We start from the raw sequence: 20,903 nt of genomic DNA on the forward strand, positions 1-20,903 counted from the left end.
CTGAAAAAGCATTAGACAAAATTCAACATCCATTCATGATAAAAACTCTCAACAAAATGGGTATAGAGGGAAGGTACCTCAACATAATAAAGGCCATATATGATAAACCCACAGCCAACATCACACTAAACAGTGAAAAGCTGAAAACTTTTCTTATAAGATCGGGAACAAGACAGGGATGCCCACTCTCCCCACTGCTATTCAACATAGTACTGGAGGCCCTAGCCACGGCAATTAGACAAAACAAAGAAATACAAGGAATCCAGATTGGTAAAGAAGAAGTTAAACTGTCACTATTTGCAGATGACATGATATTTTACATAAAAAACCCTAAAGACTCCACTCCAAAACTACTAGAACTGATATCGGAATTCAGCAAAGTTGCACGATACAAAATTAACACACAGAAATCTGTGGCTTTCCTATACACTAACAATGAACCAACAGAAAGAGAAATCAGGAAAACAATTCCATTCACAATTGCATCAAAAAGAATAAAATACTTAGGAATAAACCTTACCAAGGAAGTGAAAGACCTACACCCTGAAAACTGTAAGACACTCTTAAGAGAAATTAAAGAGGACACTAACAAATGGAAACTCATCCCATGCTCTTGGCTAGGAAGAATTAATATCATCAAAATGGCCATCCTGCCAAAAGCAATATACAGATTTGATTCAATCCCTATCAAATTAACAACAACATTCTTCAAAGAACTAGAACAAATAGTTCAAAAATTCCTATGGAAACACCAAAGACCCCGAATACGCAACACAATCTTGAGAAGGAAGAATAAAGTGGGGGGAGGTTCTCGCTCCCCAACTTCAAGCTCTACTACAAATCCACATTAATCAAGACAGTGTGGTACTGGCACAAGAACAGAGCCATAGACCAGTGGAACAGAATATAGACCCCAGATATTAACCCAAACATATGTGGTCAATTAATATATGATAAAGGAGCCATGGACATGCAATGGCTAAATGACAGTATCTTCAACAGATGGTGCTGGGAAAACTGGACAGCTACATGTAAGAGAATGAAACTGGATCACTGTCTAACCCCATACACAAAAGTAAAGTCGAAATGGATCAAAGACCTTAATGTAAATCATGAAACCATAAAACTCTTAGAAAAAAATATAGGCAAAAATCTCTTGGACATAAACATGAGTGACTTCTTCATGAACATATCTCCCCGGGCAAGGGAAACAAAAGCAAAAATGAACAAGTGGGACTATATCAAGCTGAAAAGTTTCTGTATAGCAAAAGATACCATCAATGGAACAAAAAGGTACTCTACAGTATGGGAGAATATATTCGTACATGACAGATCTGATAAAGGGTTGACATACAAAATATATAAAGAGTTCACGCACCTCAACAAACAAAAAGCAAATAATCCAGTTAAAAATCGGTAGAGATGCTGAACAGACAGTTCTCTAAAGAAGATATTCAGATGGCCAACAGACACATGAAAACATGCTCCAAATCGCTTGTCATCAGAGAAATGCAAAATTAAAACTACAATGAGGTATCACCTCACACCAGTAAGGATAGCCACCATCCAAAATACAGACAACAACAAATGTTGGCAAGATTGCGGAGAAAGGGGGACCCTCCTACACTGCTGGTGGGAATGCAAATTAGTTCAACCATTGTGGAAAGCAGTATGGAGGGTCCTCAAAATGCTCAAAATAGAAATACCATTTAACCCAGGAATTCAACTTCTAGGAATTTACCCTACGAATGCAGCACTCCAGTTTGAAAAAGACAGATGCACCCCTATGTTTATCGCTGCACTATTTACAATAGCCAGGAAATGGAAGCAACCTAAGTGTCCATCAGTAGATGAATGGATAAAGAAGATGTGGTACATATACACAATGGAATATTATTCAGCCATAAGAAGAAAACAAATCCTACCATTTGCAACAACATGGATGGAGCTGGAGGGTATTATGCTCAGTGAAATAAGCCAGGCAGAGAAAGACAAGTCCCAAATAATTTAATTCATATGTGGAGTATAACAACAAAGAGAAACTGAAGGAACAAAACAGCAGGAGAATCACAGAACCCAAGAATGGACTAACAGTTACCAAAGGGAAAGGGACTGGGTAGGAGTGGTGGGAAGGGATGGATAAGGGCAGGGAAAAAGAAAGGGGGCCTTACAATTAGCATGTATAATGTGGGGGATGGCATAGGGAGAGATGTGCAACACAGAGAAGACAAGTAGTGATTCTACAGCATCTTACTACGCTGATGGACAGTGACTGTAATGGGGTTTGTCAGGTGGGGGACTTTGTGATGGGGGAGTCTAGTAACCATACTGTTCTTCATGTAATTGTAGATTAATGATAATAAAATGAATTTAAAAAAAGATGAAATGCTCCTTTCTTCCTTGCTACTGACGTTGAAAATCGTAGTGTTAGCATTAGATACAAGTTTCAATTTTATTAATAATTGGCTTTCAGATTTCAAATATAGTCCAAGGTAGCTAAGACATTTCCTCTATAATTTTTCTTTTTTTTTTGACATTCTACGAAACTTTGCATTAGCCATTAAAGTAGATACTACTAATTCCTAGTCTGGCTAATGTGAAAGGCATCCCTTCATATAAATAAATTATTTGTTATCACTGAGTGAACAGAGCTTAATCTTGACTTTTGATGGAGAAATAAAGATTAAGGAAGATCTCACAGGTTATAAAATGATAGAGGAAAATATTTAGTCTTATGACTAAATATTTATTGGTAACTGTGGAGAACTTGTAACTTGTGTATGTATTTGGGTTTTATCTCTCAGGATCACCCTATGAGATAAAAAAGCTGGCAAAGTTTTATAATATTTATTAATTTATTTGAGATATCAATAACATTCCTAAATGTAACAAATACCATATTATGATAAATACCTTTTCCATACAAATACTGAAATATTGAGAAAAGTGGCATCATTTTATAGTTTTGCAAACCTCTTAAGTGTTTGGTTTAATAAGTGACAGCAAGATCCTCATATCTGCTTCTGTATTTCACTTTATAATGCCATTTTTTTCTTTGTTTGTTTGTTTTTGGTTGAAGTATATGAAGAAAATCTGGTCTGTACAAACATCCCTTCATGGAAAATCAAGGCATATTTTATATTTGTGAATATTCTTTTTTATTACTACACCAAAACCTGTTAAGTGATAATTACTTAAAGTTGAGTTATGGTGTGGAATCTGGAGAACCATGTCGATTTGTGCTGTTACATTAAAATTAATTAATCTTTGATTTTGAATGCAGAATTTGTTAACATCATGCAATGTTTTATAATTGTTCACTTATTCATGCATGTCTTCTAGAATATTGACAGATTCATTATCAGAATATCAAATTCATTAATATTGCCACTGATATCAAGAAAGTATTTTAAGTATTAGGAAGCAATCATGGTCATGGTGGCTGATACCAGTTCTTCAGAATGCGAATTTTTGCTTGAAAACCCACATTTTACTGTTAATGACAAATATTATTTATTGTCATTGACGTTACAGGCCTGAGAAATTATCTTCCATAAAGTCACAATAAACATGGTTTGTTAGTTCTTTTACATAAAACAGTGCTTAACGATAAATTCAGCTAATACAGTTCAGAACTCAAATCTAAGTGCTTTTCCTCTCGTGTGCTCATATACAGCAGAAATGCTATATGCACATCTCCCATTTTGACATACACAATGTAAAAAAAGTGTTTGAAAAGGTTACATGAATAGGTTGAGATTGAAGCAAGTTAATAATTTTTACTGCTTCATCAACTGCTACATTAACCTTATGTAAAATTGTGATTTGTTTTTCCTAATGGGAGTGTACTGTGAGAAAACATACAAAACACTAATGCATTCAGTGCACTGCCCAAATTATGCTTAAACACCAATAGTATTGCCGACCCTCACTTTGCATTATTAGTGGAAGGGTCAAAGCTAAAAATGGCACAAATATAAGAATATTTTTGATCTGACAAGCCTCATAAAGGGTCAGGAACCTCCAAGAGTCTGTTGCTCACATTCTGAGAATATCCCATCTACTGAATCTTATCTTATTTGGCCTGCTGCCTTCTCTGAGCCATCACCTATTTTTTTCTTCACTCGCTCCTCTTCAGCCAAATTGACCTGATTTCTCTTCTTCAGCTACTCCAGGAATACCCTTGCTTTTAGAAGTTGTACTGGCTGCTCCCTCTGCCTAGCTCAGTCCTTCAAGCTGTCCCAAAGGCTAACTCCCCAGGGGCTTACAGCTAACTCAGCCATTGCCTCAACACTCCTTACCAATGGGGACTACCCTGACCACCCTATTTTTAAGATTTCAACTCTAAAAACTCCTAATTTGAATTATGCTGTTCCAGTTTTTCTTCATATCATTGGCAACATTCTGTTGTCATATTTATTGTAATATTTACTGTTTATTTTCTCTCTCCCCTTATTCAAATAGCAGCTCTATGAAAGCAGAGATGTTTATATTTTATTGTTGTATCTCAAATACCTAAACTTAGTCTTGCACATGCTAGATATTCATAAACATTTGTTTACTACAAGGAGGAATGATTCCAATTGTATATTATCTTCCTGAATGTCATTTTTCATATCCATTTCAGAGGACAATGATAATATCTAATAACACAGTTTAAAATTTCTGCTCACTATATCTTTTCACATCTAACTTCCTTATTCCTGTTTTCTTTGATTTGTCTTTCATGTTAGAGATTTCTAAAATATCTGTTGAGCTTTTTCTCTCCATTAATACCTAAGAGTGGGGTACTTAAAAGCTTAGTAGAAGCCCTACGTGCTTTCATGGTAGGACTTCACTTCAGGTTGAGCAGGTGGAGATGGAAGGTTTGGGTGAAGTCTCCCAAGAAGCATTTGTGAAGAGTTCTTGTCCCTAAGACAGTATCTTCAGAAAGGAATTTTCTAGTCTTACCTTTGATAGTATACATTTATCTATGCCTGATTAATATACGATTTGGTTACTAAGTTGGGAAAGATGGCTAACGATCTTACTTTTAAATGTATGTACTTTAATCCAAAAGTCAGCAAACTGCTGTGTGTGGACCAACTCTAGCCTATTGTAATGAATAAGGTTTTATAAACACAGCAAAGTCCTTTCACTTACATATTGTCTATGACTTCTTTCATGCTACAGCTGCATGGTCAACTTTTTGCCACATAATCCACTTGAACTACAAAGCCTGAAGTGTTAATTATGTGGCCCTTTACAGAAAATATTTGCAGACCCTGCCCCTGTTTCTGGTATGGCTCCTCTCAACAATTATCCCTGTTGCTTTATATCTTGGTGTACAGCAAACTCTGGTTTAATTTCATAGAAGGAACATGCATTCTCCTGCCGGGCATGTGGGAAGTAGATCTTACCCTTAGTGCATAAGTTTTGTGAATTTGCCAGTTCAAATAATCTTTCCCAGCCTCACCCCACACTTCGCCTTCTCAGGCAAATGATTCATCCCTTCCTACATCTTTCTAATATAATGCAGCTGCACTACTTTTTTTTATGCTATCATTGTTACTACAAGACACTGATATTTTTCTGTTTTTGATAAGGCTTCCTCTCTCCTTCAGTTTAAATTTGTTACCCCAAGAATGTGTTAACATCCCTTATATCTTGATTGACCTTTTCCATTATCTGTATTATTTAAAGATTTTCTTAAAATTATTTTACTGAAAGAAATATAGATAAAAATGATTTCCAATCCATTGTGCTTAATTTGAAGTCACCAGTACTGTTTTACTTTATGTATTTGAGGTAATTGAGCTTTTATTTGTATTTATGGTAAATTTAGACAATTTTTTTATGAGATATGAGAGTTCCATTTTTTAAAAAAAATACCGAGCTTTGAACTTTAAGTATTGTGAGTACATGTGTGGTTGATTTGTTAGTTGACTGCAAAAAGTATGTAAGTTTGTTTAATATTTTTTACCAGGTTTCATTTTATGTCTCAGTGGTATGCAATTTAGTGGATGAAAATTCATGACATTTTTAACTGGACTGCACTTAATAAAAACTGGTTCCTGGGACCTATTTGATGCTTAATGTTTTGTTGTGCATAAAAGGAAAACAGTTCCAAAGGGCTTTTAATATAAAATCTTAGAATCATAGTTCTCTCTCCTGAACTGTTCCCCAAGATAACCTTTAACTCATTTAGTCATTATTTTTGATAATCTTATATAAAGGTACATTATACAGTATATGTAAGTTATACTTATAATTATGTATAATTATCCATTGTGGTAGGCATAATGATCACCCTCCCAAAATAGGTCTATGTACTAATTGCAGAATCTGAGTACATTTAAATACATGTCACAAGGAATGCTGTACATGTCATTAATAATAAGGACCTTGATATAGTGAAATTATCCTGAGACAATCATGTTTATAAGGACAAAGAATATAGATATAACTCTTTTTAGTCTTTTACTGTTGTGTCATTAAGAATTTTTACACTTGATTATATTTTGGAAATGTATAGTTTTATAAATTGTATGAATATAGTCCCATGATAACAATGCAATGAAGAAGTTTGTTGGCTTTTTTCCCTATGATATGCAAACAGGGCATCATTACAAAAATCTTCAGAACTGACCTAGACACTATATAAAAACTATGTAAATTCTATTTGTGGGCTTAATATAAGGTAAAGCTCAGAAAAGCAGCCACCAAATTCTTGTATGGTACCCATTATTTCATTCATAATTAGATGTGAATAATGCATTATTATGAAATATGAACCAAATTTGTTCCTAAGTACCCCTACAGAAGATAGTTAAGACTTTTTGGTAGCCATTAATTCCTAATTGTGTCAGTATATGTTAGTACTACATAATATCAGATTAGAACAACAAAAATGATGAAAGTTTCTTTTGTTTCTAAACTGATTTTACTATCTTTCATTATTTTTTCTATATACACAATATTATATTGGTTTCAGATGTACAACATAATGACTCACAGGTTATATATATTACTAGATGCTTGCCATGGTAAGTGTAGTTCCCCTCTTATCGTATCAAGATGCTACAATATTATTGGTTATATTCTATACATTGCACTTATTCGTATGACTAACTAATTTTATAGTTTGTAATTTTTACCTTTTTATCCCCTTATTTGACATGGCTGTTCACCACCCCAGTCTATGGTACTCAGTCATCTGTTGTCCATATTTATAGGTTTATTTATTTTTTGATTGTTCATTTTGTTTTTTAGAGTCCACATATAAGTTAAACCATATGGTATATGTATTCTTCTGTGTGACTTATTTCACTTAGCATGATACCGTCTAGGTCCATCTATGTTGTCACAAAAAGCTCTAGATTTTCCTTCTTTTTTATGGCTGATTAATATTCCATTGTATATATGTATCATACTTTCTTTATCCATTAATCTATCTATGAACATTCGGGTTGGTTCCAAATGGCTATTGTAAATAATGCTGCAATGAACGTAGGTGTATATATATCTATTTGAATTAGTGATTTTGAATTTTCTAGGTAAAGAAGTGATTTTACTGGGTCATATGGTATTTTCTATTTTTAGATTTTTGAGGAACCACCCTATTGTTTCCCACAGTGACTGAATCAATTTACATTCCCACCAACAACATAGGAGGGTTCTCTTTTCTCCATATCCTAGACAACACTTGTTATATCCTGTCTTTTGGATAGTAGCCGTTCTGACTGGTGTGAGGTGATACCTCACTTTGGTTTTGATTTGCGTTTCCCTGGTGATTAGTGATGTTGCATATCTTCACGAATCTGTTTGCCATCTGTATGTCTTCGTTGGAAAAATGTCTATTCAGGCCTTCTGCTCATTTTTAAAAAAATTTTGTTACCATTAATCTACAATTACATGAAGAACATTATGTTTACTAGGCTTCCCCCTTGACCAAGTCCTCCTCCCACACCCCATTTCAGTCAATGTCCATCAGCGTAGTAAGATGCTGCAGAATCACTACTTGTCTTCACTGTGTTGCACAGCCCTTCCCATGCCACCCCCAAATGCTAATTATACATGCTAATTGTAATACCCCCTTTCTTCTTCCCTGCCTTTATCCCTCCCTTCCCACCAATCTTCCCTAGTCCCTTTCCCTTTGGTAACTGTTAGTCCATTCTTGTCTTGGGTTCTGTGATTCTGCTGCCGTTTTATTCCTTCAGTTTTTCTTTATTTTTATACTCCACATATGAGTGAAATCATTTGATACTTGTCTTTCTCTGCCTGTCTTATTTCACTGAGCATAATACTGTCTAGCTCCATCCATGTTGTTGCAAATGGTACGATTTGTTTTCTTCTTATGGCTGAATAATATTCCTTTCTGTATATGTACCACTTCTTCTTTATCCATTCATCTACTGATGGACATTTAGGTTGCTTCCGTATCTTGGCTATTGTAAATAGTGCTGTGATAAACATAGGGGTGCATCTGTCTTTTTCAAACTGGGCTGCTGCATTCTTAGGGTAAATTCCTAGAAGTGGAATTCCTGGATCAAATGGTATGTCTATTTTGAGCTTCTTGAGGAACCTCCATACTGCTCTCCACAATGGTTGAACTAATTTACGTTCCCACCAGCAGTGTAGGAGGGTTCCCCTTCCTCCACAACCTCACCAACATGTGTTGTTGTTTGTTTTTTGGATGGTGGTGATCCTTACTGGAGTGTGGTGATATCTCATTGTGGTTTTTATTTGTATTTCTCTGATGACTTGTGATGTGAAGCATCTTTTCATGTGCCTATTGGCCATCTGAATTTCTTCTTTGGAGAACTTTCTATTCAGCTCCTCTGCCCATTTTTTAATTGGATTATTTGCTTTTTGTATGTTGAGGTATGTGAGCTCTTTATATAATTTGGATGTCAACCCTTTATTGGATCTGTCATTTATGAATATATTCTCCCATACTGTAGGGTACCTTTTTGTCCTATTGATGGTGTCCTTTGCTGTACAGAAGCTTTTCAGCTTGATATAGTCCCACTTGTTCAATTTTGCTTTTGTTTCCCTTGCCTGGGGAGATACGTTCATGAAGAAGTAACTCAGGTTTATGTCCAAGAGATATTTGGCTATGTTTTTTTCTAAGAGTTTTATGGTTTCATGACTTACATTCAGGTCTTTGATCTATTTCTAATTTACTTTTGTGTATGGGGTTAGACAATGATCCAGTTTCATTCTCTTACATGTAGCTGTCCAGTTTTTCCAGCACCATCTGTTGAAGAGACTGTCATTCCCCATTGTATGTCCATGGCTTCTTTCTCATATATTAATTCACCATACATGTTTAGGTTAATATCTGGGGTCTCTATTCTGTTCCACTGGTCTGTGACTCTGTTCTTTTGTCAGTACCGAATTGTCTTGATTAATGTGGCTTTATAGTAGAGCTTGAAGTTGGGGAGCGAGATCCCCCCCACTTTATTCTTCCTTCTCAGGATTGCCTTGGCTATTTGGGGTCTTTGTTGTTTCCATATGAATTTTTGAACTATTTGTTGCAGTTCTTTGAAAAATGCTATTGGTAATTTGATAGGGATTGCATCAAATCTGTATATTGATTTGGACAGGATGGCCATTTTGACAATATTATTTCTTCCTAGCTAAGAACATGGGATGAGTTTCCATTTGTTAGTGTCCTCTTTAATTTCTCTTAAGAGTGTCTTATAGTTTTCAGGTATAGGTCTTTCACTTCCTTGGTTAGGTTTATTCCTAGGTATTTTATTCTTTTTGATGCAATTGTGAATGGAATTGTTTTCCTGATTTCTCTTTCTATTAGTTCATTGTTAGTGTACAGAAAAGCCACAGATTTCTGTGTGTTAATTTTGTATCCTGCAACATTGCTCTATTCCGATATCAGTTCTAGTAGTTTTGGAGTGGAGTCTTTAGGGTTTTTTATGTAAAATATCATGTCATCTGCAAATAGTGACAGTTTAACTTCTTCTTTATGAATTTGTATTCCTTGTATTTCTTGTATTGTCTAATTGCTGTGGCCAGGAACTCCAGTACTATGTTGAATAACAGTGGGGAGAGTGGGCATCCCTGTCTTGTTCCCGATCGCAGAGGAAATGCTTTCAGCTTCTCTCTGTTCAGTATGATGTTGGCTGTGGGTTTATCATATATAGCCTTTATTATGTTGAGGTACTTGCCTTGTATTCCCATTTTTCTGAGAGTTTTTATCATGAATGGATGTTGAATTTTGTTTAATGCTTTTTCAGCGTCTGTGGAGATGATCATGTGGTTTTTGTCTTTCTTTTTGTTTATGTGGTGGATGATGTTGATGGATTTTTGAATGTTGTACCATCTTTGCATCCCTGGGATGGATCCCTCTTGGTCATGGTGTACGATACTTTTGATATATTTTTTAATTCAGTTTGCTAATATTTTGTTTAGTATTTTTGCATCTACATTCATCAGGGATATTGGTCTGTAATTTTCTTTTTTGGTGGGGTCTTTGCCTGGTTTTGGTATTAGGGTGATGTTGGCTTCATAGAATGAGTTTGGGAGTATTCCCTCCTCTTCTATGTTTTGGAAAACTTTGAGGAGAATGGGTATTATGTCTTCTCTGTATGTCTGATAAAATTCCGAGGTAAATCCATCTGGCCCGGGGGTTTTGTTCTTTGGTAGTTTTTTGATTACCGCTTCAATTTCTTTGCTGGCAATTGGTTTGTTTAGATTTTGTGTTTCTTCCTTGGTCATTCTTGGAAGGTTGTATTTTTCTAAGAAGTTGTCCATTTCCTCTAGGTTTTCCAGCTTGTTAGCATATAGGTTTTCATAGTATTCTCTAATAATTCATTGTATTTCTATGGGGTCCGTCGTGATTTCTCCTTTTGGTTCTGATTCTGTTGATGTGTGTTGATACTCCTTCTCTCTTAATAAGTCTGGCTAGAGGCTTATCTATATTGTTTATTTTCTCAAAGGATCAGCTCTTGATTCCATTGATTTTTTTCTATTGTTTTATTCTTCTCAATTTTATTTATTTCCTCTCTGATCTTTATTATGTCCCTCCTTCTGCTGATTTTAGGCCTCATTTGTTCTTCTTTTTCCCAGTAGAATTTCAATAATTGTTATGTTAGACTATTCATTTTGGATTGTTCTTCCTTCTTTAAATATGCATGGATTGCTGTGTACTTTCCTCTTAAGACTGCTTTCTCTGTGTCCCACAGAAGTTGGGGCTTTGTGTTATTGTTGTCATTTGTTTCCATTTATTGCTGGATCTCCATTTTAATTTGGTCGTTGATCCATTGATTATTTAGGAGCATGTTGTTAAGCCTCCATGTGTTTGTGAACCTTTTTGCTTTCTTTTAACAATTTATTTCTAGTTTTATACCTTTGTGGTCTGAAAAGTTGGTTGGTAGGATTTCAATCTCTTTGTATTTACTGAGGCTCTTTTTGTGGACTAGTATGTGGTCTATTCTGAAGAATATTCCACGTGCACTTGAGAGAATGTGTATCCTGTTGCTTTTGGATGTAGAGTTCTGTAGATGTCTATTAGGCCCATCTGTTCTAGTGTGTTGTTCAGTGCCTCCGTGTCCTTACTTATTTTATGACTCCTGGATCTATCCTTTGCAGTGAGTGGTGTGTTGAAGTCTCCTAAAATGAATGCATTGCATTCTATTTCCTCCCTTAGTTCTGTTAGTATCTGTTTCACATATGCTGGTGCTCCTGTGTTGGGTGCATATATACTTATAATGGTTATATCCTCTTGTTGGACTGAGCCCTTTATCATTATATAATATCCTTCATCTCTTGTTACTTAGTTTGTTTTGAAGTCTATTTTGTCTGATACTTGTACTGCAACACCTGCTTTTTTCCCCCTGTTGTTTGCATGAAATATCTTTTTCCATCCCTTGACTTTTAGTCTGTGCATGTCATTGGATTTGTGGTGGGTCTCTTGTAAGTAGTATACAGATGGGTCTTGCTTTTTTATCCATTCTATTACTCTGTGTCTTTTGATTGGTGTATTCAGTCCATTTACATTTAGGTTGATTATTGAAAGATATGTACTTAATGCCAATGCAGGCTTTAGATTCATGGTTACCAAAGGTTCAACGTTAGCTTCTTCAGTATCTTACTGCCTAACTTAACTTGCTTATTGAGCTGTTATAGACACTGGTGATTCTTTATTTCTCTCCCTTCTTATTCCTCCTCCTCCATTCTTTATATGTTGGGTGTTTTATTCTGTGTTCTTTTGTGTTTCCTTTAACTGCTTTTGTGGGTAGTTGATTTTATTTTTTGCCTTTGGTTAGTGTTTGGTTGGTCTGCTTTCTTTGCTGTGATTTTATTTTCTCTGGTGACATCTGTTTAGCCTTAGGAGTGCTCCCGTCTTGAACAGTCCCTCTTAAATACCCTGTAGAGGTGTTTTGGGGGAGGCAAATTCCCTAAACTTTTGCTTGTCTGGGAATTTTTTAATCCCTTCTTAATATTTAAATGATAATCGTGTTGGATACAGTATTCTTGGTTCCAGGCCCTTCCGTTTCATTGCATTAAATATATCATGCCATTCTCTTCTTGCCTGTAAGGTTTCTGTTGAGAAAGCTGATGATAACCTGATGGGCTTTCCTTTGTAGGTGACCTTTTTCCTCTCTCTAGCTGCCTTTAAAACTCTGTCCTTGTCCTTGATCTTTGCCATTTTAATTATTATGTGTCTTAATATTGTCCTCCTTGGTTCCCTTCTGTTGGGAGTTCTGTGTACTTGCGTGGTCTGAAGGATTATTTTCTCCCCCAGTTTGGGGAAGTTTTCAGCCATTATTTCTTCAAAGACACTTTCTATCCCTTTTTCTCTCTCTTCTTCCTCCGGTACCCCTATAATGTGGATATTGTTCCTTTTGGTTTGGTCACACAGTTCTCTTAATATTGATTCATTCCTGGAGATCCTTTTATCTCTCTCTGCATCAGCTTCTATGCGTTCCTGTTCTCTGGTTTCTATTCCATCAATGGCCTCTTGCATCATATCCATTCTGTTTGTAAATCCTTCGAGAGATTGTTTTCATTTCTGTAATCTCCTTCTGGACATCATCCCTTAGCTCTTGCATATTTCTCTGCAGCTACATCAGCATGGTTATGACCTTTATTTTGAATTCTTTTTCAGGGAGATTGGTTAGGTCTATCTCCCCAGATTCCTTCTCAGGGTAGGATGTCTGTGTGATTCTGGTCTCTATCAAATTCTTCTGCTTTTTAATAGTGATAGAGGTAGTTGCGGAAAGCTGGTGTGTGTGTGTAGGCTGGGAGAACATCCCTTCTTGCTGGTTTGTGGCCTTCCTTTCCTGGGAGAACAGCGACCTCTAGCAGCTTCTTCTGGGCAGCTGTGCACAGACGGGATTTCTAATTCTTGCCCAGCCGCTGTGAAAGAAGCTCTGCCCTGCTGCCTCAGCCTGCTACTCCACTATGGTGGAGTGGCATCAGAGGGGAAATGGGCGGGAGGCTGTTCATCTCTGTGAGGGGCCTCTGAGCTGTGCTGCCACCCAGGGGTTTAGGGCACCCGGAGTTCCCCATGATTCCCAGCTGCTGGGCTAAGTGTCCCGGGACATTTCCGTCCAGCTGTGTGGTCCCTGTCCCTTTAAGTCTTTCAAAAAGCACTCTCTTTTCTTTGTCCCAGGGTGCCAGCTGTGGGGACCCACTCTCAGGTTTTACTGTCCCTTTTCCCTAGTATCCAGCACCCCACATACTGTGTGGCTGTGCTCCCAGTGCGGATGGCTATGGCTGGGTGTTCAGCAGTCCTGGGCTCCCTCTCCCTCACCACTCTGACTCCTCTTCTCCCACCAGGAGCTGGGGTGGTGGGTGCTTGGATCCCACCTGGCTCCAGCTTGTTTCTTACCCGCCTGGCAAGGTGCTGCATTCTCACAGGTGTAGATATAGCCTGGCTGTTGTCCTCTATCTTCTGGTTTCTCTTTTAGGGATAGTTGTATTTGCTGAATTTTCAAAAATATGTATGGTTTTGGGAGGAGATTTCTACTGCTCTACTCATGCCACCATCTTGGCTCCACCCTGTCCTTCTGCCCATTTTTTAAGTGTGTTATTTGTTTTTTTGATGTTGAGTTGTATGAGTTTTTTTTATATATTTTGGATATTAGCTCCTTATTGGAAATGTCATTTGCAAATATATTCTCCTATTCAGTAAGTTGCTTTTTCCTTTATTGAGAGTTTCCTTTGATGTGCAGAAGTTTCTAGTTTGGCATAGTTCCACTTGGTATTTGCTTTTGTTTACCTTGCCCATAGAGACATATCCATAAAATTTCTCATGCTGATGATTCAGAGATTCTTCTCTCTGTTTTCTTTTAAGAGGTTTATGGTTTTATTTCCTATATTTAGGTCTTTAATCTATTTAGAATTTACTTTTGTGTATGGTGTAAGGCAATGATCTAGTTTTATTCCGTTAATGTAGCTATTCAGTTTGCCCAACCATTTATCAAAAAGACTGTCTTTTTCCCATAGTATATTCATGGATCCTTTGTCATATATTAATTGACCATGTATGCATCAGTATATTTCTGAGCTCTCTGTTCTGTTCCATTGACCTGTGGGTCTGCTCTTGTGCCAGTACCATGCTGTTTTAATGTCTATAGCTTTGTAGTATACCTTGAAATGAGGGAATGTGATAGCCTCAGTTTTGTTCTTTCTCAAGTTTAGTTTGGCTGTTCAGGGTCTTTTGTGGTTCCATATAAATTTTAGGATTATTTTCATTAGTTTATTGAAAAATGCTACTGGTATTTTGATAGGGAATGCCTTGAATATGTAAATAAATTGCTTTGGACAGGATGACCATTTTGACAATATTAATTCATCCTATCTATGAGCATGGGATACTTTTCCATTTATTTGTGTCTTCTTCAATTTCTCTTATCAGTGTCATAGTTTTTAGAGTAGAGTTCATTCTCCTCTTTGGTTAGGTTTATTGCTAGGTATTTTATTCTTTTTGGTGCAATTGTAAATGGAATTGTTTTCCTGATTCTCTTTCTACTAGTTCATTGTTAGTATATAGAAAGGCAACAGATTCCTGTGTATTAATTTTGTATCCTGCAATTTTGCTGAATCAAGTTATTAGTTCTAATAGTTTTTTGTTGGAGTCTTTAGGGTTTTCTATGTATAATATTATGTCATCTATAAATAGTGACAGTTTAATTTCTTCCTTACCAATTTGGATGTCATTTATCACTTTGTGTTCTCTAATTGCTCTGGCAAGGATCTCCAGAACTATGTTGAATAAAACAAGTGAGAGTGGAAATCCTTGGCTTGTTCCTGATATTAGAGGAGAAGCTTTAACCTTTTCACCACTGAGTATGATAGCTGTGGGTTTGTCATATATGACCTTTATTATGTTGAGGTATGTACCTTCTATACCCATTTTTGAGAGTTTTTATCATGAATGCATGTAGAATTTTGTAAAATGCTTTCTTCAGCATGTATTGAGATGATCATATGGCTTTTACCTTTCTTTTTGTTAATGTGGTGTATCTCACTGATTGACTTATGAATATTGTACCATTATTGCAACCCTGAAATGTTCCAGGTGTACTTGAGAAAAATGTGTATTCTTTTGCTTTTGTGTAAAATATTCTGTATATTACTTTTGAGTTCATATGGTCTAACATGTCATTCAGTGCCTCTGTTTGTTTTTTATTTATTGTCTGGTTGATTCATTCATTGATGTAAGTGGAGTGTAAAAGTCCCTTTCTATTATTGTGTTGTGTTCAATATCTCCCATTAGGTCTGTCAGTATTTAGTTTATATATTTAGGTGGCCCTATGTTGGGTGCATAGATTTTTATGATTGTTATATCCTCTTGTAGGGCTGATCCCTTTAGTGTTATGTAATTCCCTTCTTTGTTTCTTGTTATTTTCCTTGTTTTGAAGTCTATTTTTTCTAAGTATTGCAACTCCAGCTTTTCTCATCCCATTTGCATGGCATATTTTTTTCCCATCCTTTTAGTTTTAGTTTGTATATGTCTTTCAGTCTAGTGAGTTTCTTGTAGGTAGCAATAGATGTTTTTTTTTTAATCCATTCAGTCATCTTACATCTTCTGATTGGAGCACTTGAGCCATTTACATTTAAAGTGATAATCTATGTGTATGTACTTACTGCCACTTTGTTAAATGTTTATGTTGTTCTTTTCTGATCTTTTCTTCCCCTCTTGTTCTCTCCTCTTGTATTTTTATTTATTTATTTATATTTATTTGAAGAACATTATGTTTACTAGGCTTTCCCCTACCCCAAGTCCACCCACAAACTCCATTACAGTCACTGTCCATCAGCATAGTAAGATGTTGTAGAATCACTACTTGTCTCCTCTGTGTTGCACAGCCCTCCGTATGCCCCCCCACATTATACATGCTAATCATAATACCCCCTTTCTTCCCCCCTCCCTTATCCCTCCCTTCCCACCCATCCTCCCCAGTCCCTTTCCCTTTGGTAACTGTTAGTCCATTCCTGGGTCCTGTGATTCTGCTGCTGTTTTGTTCCTTCAGTTTTTTCTTTGTTCTTACACTCCACAGATGAGTGAAATCATTTGATACTTGTCTTTCTCCACCTGGCTTATTTCACTGAGCATAATACCCTCTAGTTCCATCCATGTTGTTGCAAATGGTAGGATTTGTTTTCTTCTCATGGCTGAATAATATTCCATTGTGTATATGTACCACATCTTCTTTATCCATTCATCTACTGATGGACACTTAGGTTGCTTCCATATCTTGGCTATTGTAAATAGTGCTGTGATAAACATAGGGGTGTATCTGTCTTTTTCAAACTGGAGTGCTGCATCCTTAGGGTAAATTCCTAGAAGTGGAATTCATGCATCAAATGGTAAGTCTATTTCGAGCAATTTGAGGAACCTCCATACTGCTTTCCACAATGGTTGAACTAATTTACATTCCCACCAGCAGTGTAGGAGGGTTCCCCTTTCTCCACAACCTCGCCAACATTTGTTGTTGTTTGTCTTTTGGATGGTGGCCATCCTTACTGGTGTGAGGTAATATCTCATTGTGGTTTTAATTTGCATTTCTCTGATAACTAGTGATATGGAGCATCTTTTCATGTGTCTGTTGGCCATATGAATTTCTTCTTTAGAGAACTGTCTGTTCAGCTCCTCTGCCCATTTTTTAATTGAATTATTTGCTTTTTGTTTGTTGAGGAGCGTGAGCACTTTATATATTTTGGATGTCTAGCCTTTATTGGATATGTCATTTATGAAAATATTCTCCCATACTGTAGGGTACCTTTTTATTCTATTGATGGTGTCCTTTGCTGTACAGAAGATTTTCAGCTTGATATAGTCCCACTTGTTCATTTTTGCTTTTGTTTTCCTTGCCTGGGGAGATATATTCATGAAGAAGTCGCTATTGTTCACATCCAAGATATTTTTGCCTATGTTTTTTTCTAAGAGTTTTATGGTTTCATGACTTACATTCAGGTCTTTGATCCATTTTGAATTTACTTTTGTGTTTGGGGTTAAACAGTGATCCAGTTTCATTCTCTTCTATGCAGCTGTCCAGTTCTGCCAGCACCATCTGTTGAAGAGAGTGTCATTTCCCCATTATGTGGGAATATTAATTGACCATATATGTTTGGGTTAATGTCTGGAGTCTCTAATCTGTTGCACTGTTCTGTGGCTCTTGATTGTCTTGATTAATATGGCTTTGTAGTAGAGCTTGAAGTTGGGGAGCGAGATCCCCCCTACTTTATTCGTCTTTCTCAGGATTTCTTTGGCTATTCGGGGTCTTTGGTGTTTCCATATGAATTTTTGAACTATTTGTTCCAGTTCATTGAAGAATGTTGTTGGTAATTTGATAGTGATTGCATCAAATCTGTATATTGCTTTGGGCAGGATGGCCATTTTGATGATGTTAATTCTTCCTAGGCAAGAACATGGGATGAGTTTCCATTTATTAGTGTTCTCTTTAACTTCTCCTAAGAGTGTCTTATAGTTTTCAGGGTATAGGTCTTTCACTTCTTTGTTTAGGTTTACTCCTAGGTATTTTATTCTTTTTGATGCAATTGTGAATGGAATTATTTTCCTGATTTCTCTGTCTATTGGCTCATTGTTAGTGTATAGGAAAGCCACAGATTTCTGTGTGTTAATTTTGTATCGTGCAACTTTGCTGTATTCCGATATCAGTTCTAGTAGTTTTGGAGTGGAGTCTTTAGGGTTTTTTTATGTACAATATCATGTCATCTGCAAATAGTGACAGTTTAACTTCTTTACCAATCTGGATTCCTTGTGTTTCTTTGTTTTGTCTAATTGCTGTGGCTAAGACCTCCAGTACTATGTTAAATAACAGTGGGGAGAGTGGGCATCCCTGTCTTGTTCCCGATCTCAGAGGTAAAGTTTTCAGCTTCTCGCTGTTCAGTATGATGTTGGCTGTGGGTTTATCCTATATGGCCTTTATTATGTTGAGCTACTTGCCCTATACCCATTTTGCTGAGAGTTTTTCTCATGAATGGTTGTTGAATTTTGTCTAATGGTTTTTCAGCATCTATGGAGATGATCATGTGGTTTTTGTCTTTCTTTTTGTTGATGTGGTGGATGATGTTGCTGGATTTTCGGATGTTGTACCATCCTTGCATCCCTGGGATGAATCCCACTTGGTAGTGGTGTATGATCCTTTTGATATATTTTTGAATTCGGTTTGCTAATATTTTATTGAGTATTTTTGCATCAATGGTCATCAGGGAAATTGGTCTGTAATTTTCTTTTTTGGTGGGGTCTTTGCCTGGTTTTGGTATTAGGGTGATGTTGGCTTCATAGAATGAGTTTGGGAGTATTCCCTCCTCTTCTATTTTTTGGAAAACTTTAAGGAGAATGGGTATTGTATCTTCTCTGATATATCTGATAAAATTCCGAGGTAAATCCATCTGGCCCAGGAGTTTTGTTCTTTGGTAGTTTTTTGATTACCGCTTCAATTTCTTTGCTGGTAATTGGTTTGTTTAGATTTTGTGTTTCTTCCTTGGTCAGTCTTGGAAGGTTGTATATTTCTAGGAAGTTGTTCATTTCTTCCAGTTTTTCCAGCTTCTTAGCATATAGGTTTTCATAATAGTCTCTAATAATTCTTAGTATTTCTGTGGGGTCCGTCATGATGTTTTCTTTCTCATTTCTGATTCTGTTGATGTGTGTTGATTCTCTTTTTCTCTTAATTAGTCTGGCTAGAGGCTTATCTATTTTATTTGTTTTATCAAAGAACCAGCTCTTGGTTTCATTGATTTTTTTCTATTGTTTTATTCTTCTCATTTCTTTTTATTTCTTTTCTGATCTTTATTATGTCCCTCCTTCTGCTGACTCTAGGCTCATTTGTTCTTCTTTTTCCTATTTTGATAACTGTGACTTTAGACTATTCATTTGGATTTGTTCTTCCTTCTTTAAATATGCCTGGATTGCTATATACTTTCCTCTTAAGACTGCTTTCGCTGTGTCCCACAGAAGTTGGGGCTTTGTGTTTTTGTTGCCATTTATTTCCATATATTGCTTGATCTCCATTTTAATTTGGTCGCTTATCCATTGACTATGTAGACGCATGTTGTTAAGCCTCCATGTGTTTGTGAGCCTCTTTGCTTTCTTGGTACAATTTATTTCTAGTTTTATACCTTGGTGGTCTGTAAAGTTGGTTGGTAGGATTTCAATCTTTTGGAATTTACTGAGGCTCTTTTTGTGGCTTAGTATGTGGTCTATTCTGGAGAATGTTCCATGTGCACTTGAGAAGAATGTGTATCCTGTTGCTTTTGGGTGTAGAGTTCTATAGATGTCTATTAGGTCCATCTGTTCTAGTGTGTTGTTCAGTGTCTCTGTGTCCTTACTTATTTTCTGTCTGGTGGATCTGTCCTTTGGCATGAATGGTGTGTTGAAGTCTCCTAAAATGAATGCATTGCACTCTATTTCCTCCTTTAGTTCTGTTAGTATTTGTTTCACATATGCTGGTGCTCCTGTGTTGGGTGCATATATATTTATAATGGTTATATCCTCTTGTTGGACTGAGCCCTTTATCATTATGTAATGTCCTTCTTATCTCTTTTTACTTTCTTTGTTTTGAAGTCTATTTTGTCTGATACTAGTACTGCAACTCCTGCTTTTTTCTCCCTATTGTTTGCATGAAATATCTTTTTCCATCCCTTCACTTTTAGTCTGTGCATGTTTTTGGGTTTTAGGTGAGTCTCTTGTAAGCAGCATATAGATGGGTCTTGTTTTTTTATCCATTCAGTGATTCTATGTCTTTTAATTGGTGAATTCAGTCCATTTACATTTAGGGTGATTCTCGATAGGTAAGTACTTATTGCCATTTCAGGCTTTAGATTCGTGGTTACCAAAAGTTCCAGGTTACTTTCCTTATTCTCTAAGAGTCTAACTTAACTCACTTAGTATGCTGTTACAAACACAATCTAAAGGTTCTTTTCTATTTCTCCTCCTTTTTCTTCCTCCTTCATTCTTTATATATTGGGTATCAGATTCCATCCTTTTTTGTATCCCTTGATTGACTTTGGGGTTAGTCAATTTAATTTTGCATTTGCCTCACAATCAGCAGCTCCACCCTCCGTACCGTGATTTTACTACGTCTGTTGACTGACAGCCATCCAACCCTAGGAACACTTCCATCTATAGCAAGCCCTCCAAAATAGACTGCAGAGATGGTTTGTGGGAGGTAAACTCTCTAGCTTTTGCTTATCTGGAAATTGTTTAATCCCCCCTTCAAATTTAAATAATAATCTTACCGGATAAAGTAATCTTGGTTCCAGGCTTCAGCTTCATGGCATTAAATACATCATGCCACTCCCTTCTGGCCTGTAAGGTTTCTGCTGAGAAGTCTGTTGTTAGTCTGATGGGCTTTCCTTTGTATGTGATCTTATTTCTCCCTTTGGCTGCTTTTAGCAGTCTTTCCTTATCCTTGATCTTTCCCATTTTA

The sequence above is a fragment of the Manis pentadactyla genome, chromosome 5, assembly GCF_030020395.1.
Source record: "Manis pentadactyla isolate mManPen7 chromosome 5, mManPen7.hap1, whole genome shotgun sequence".
In the NCBI taxonomy this organism is placed as follows: domain Eukaryota; kingdom Metazoa; phylum Chordata; class Mammalia; order Pholidota; family Manidae; genus Manis; species Manis pentadactyla.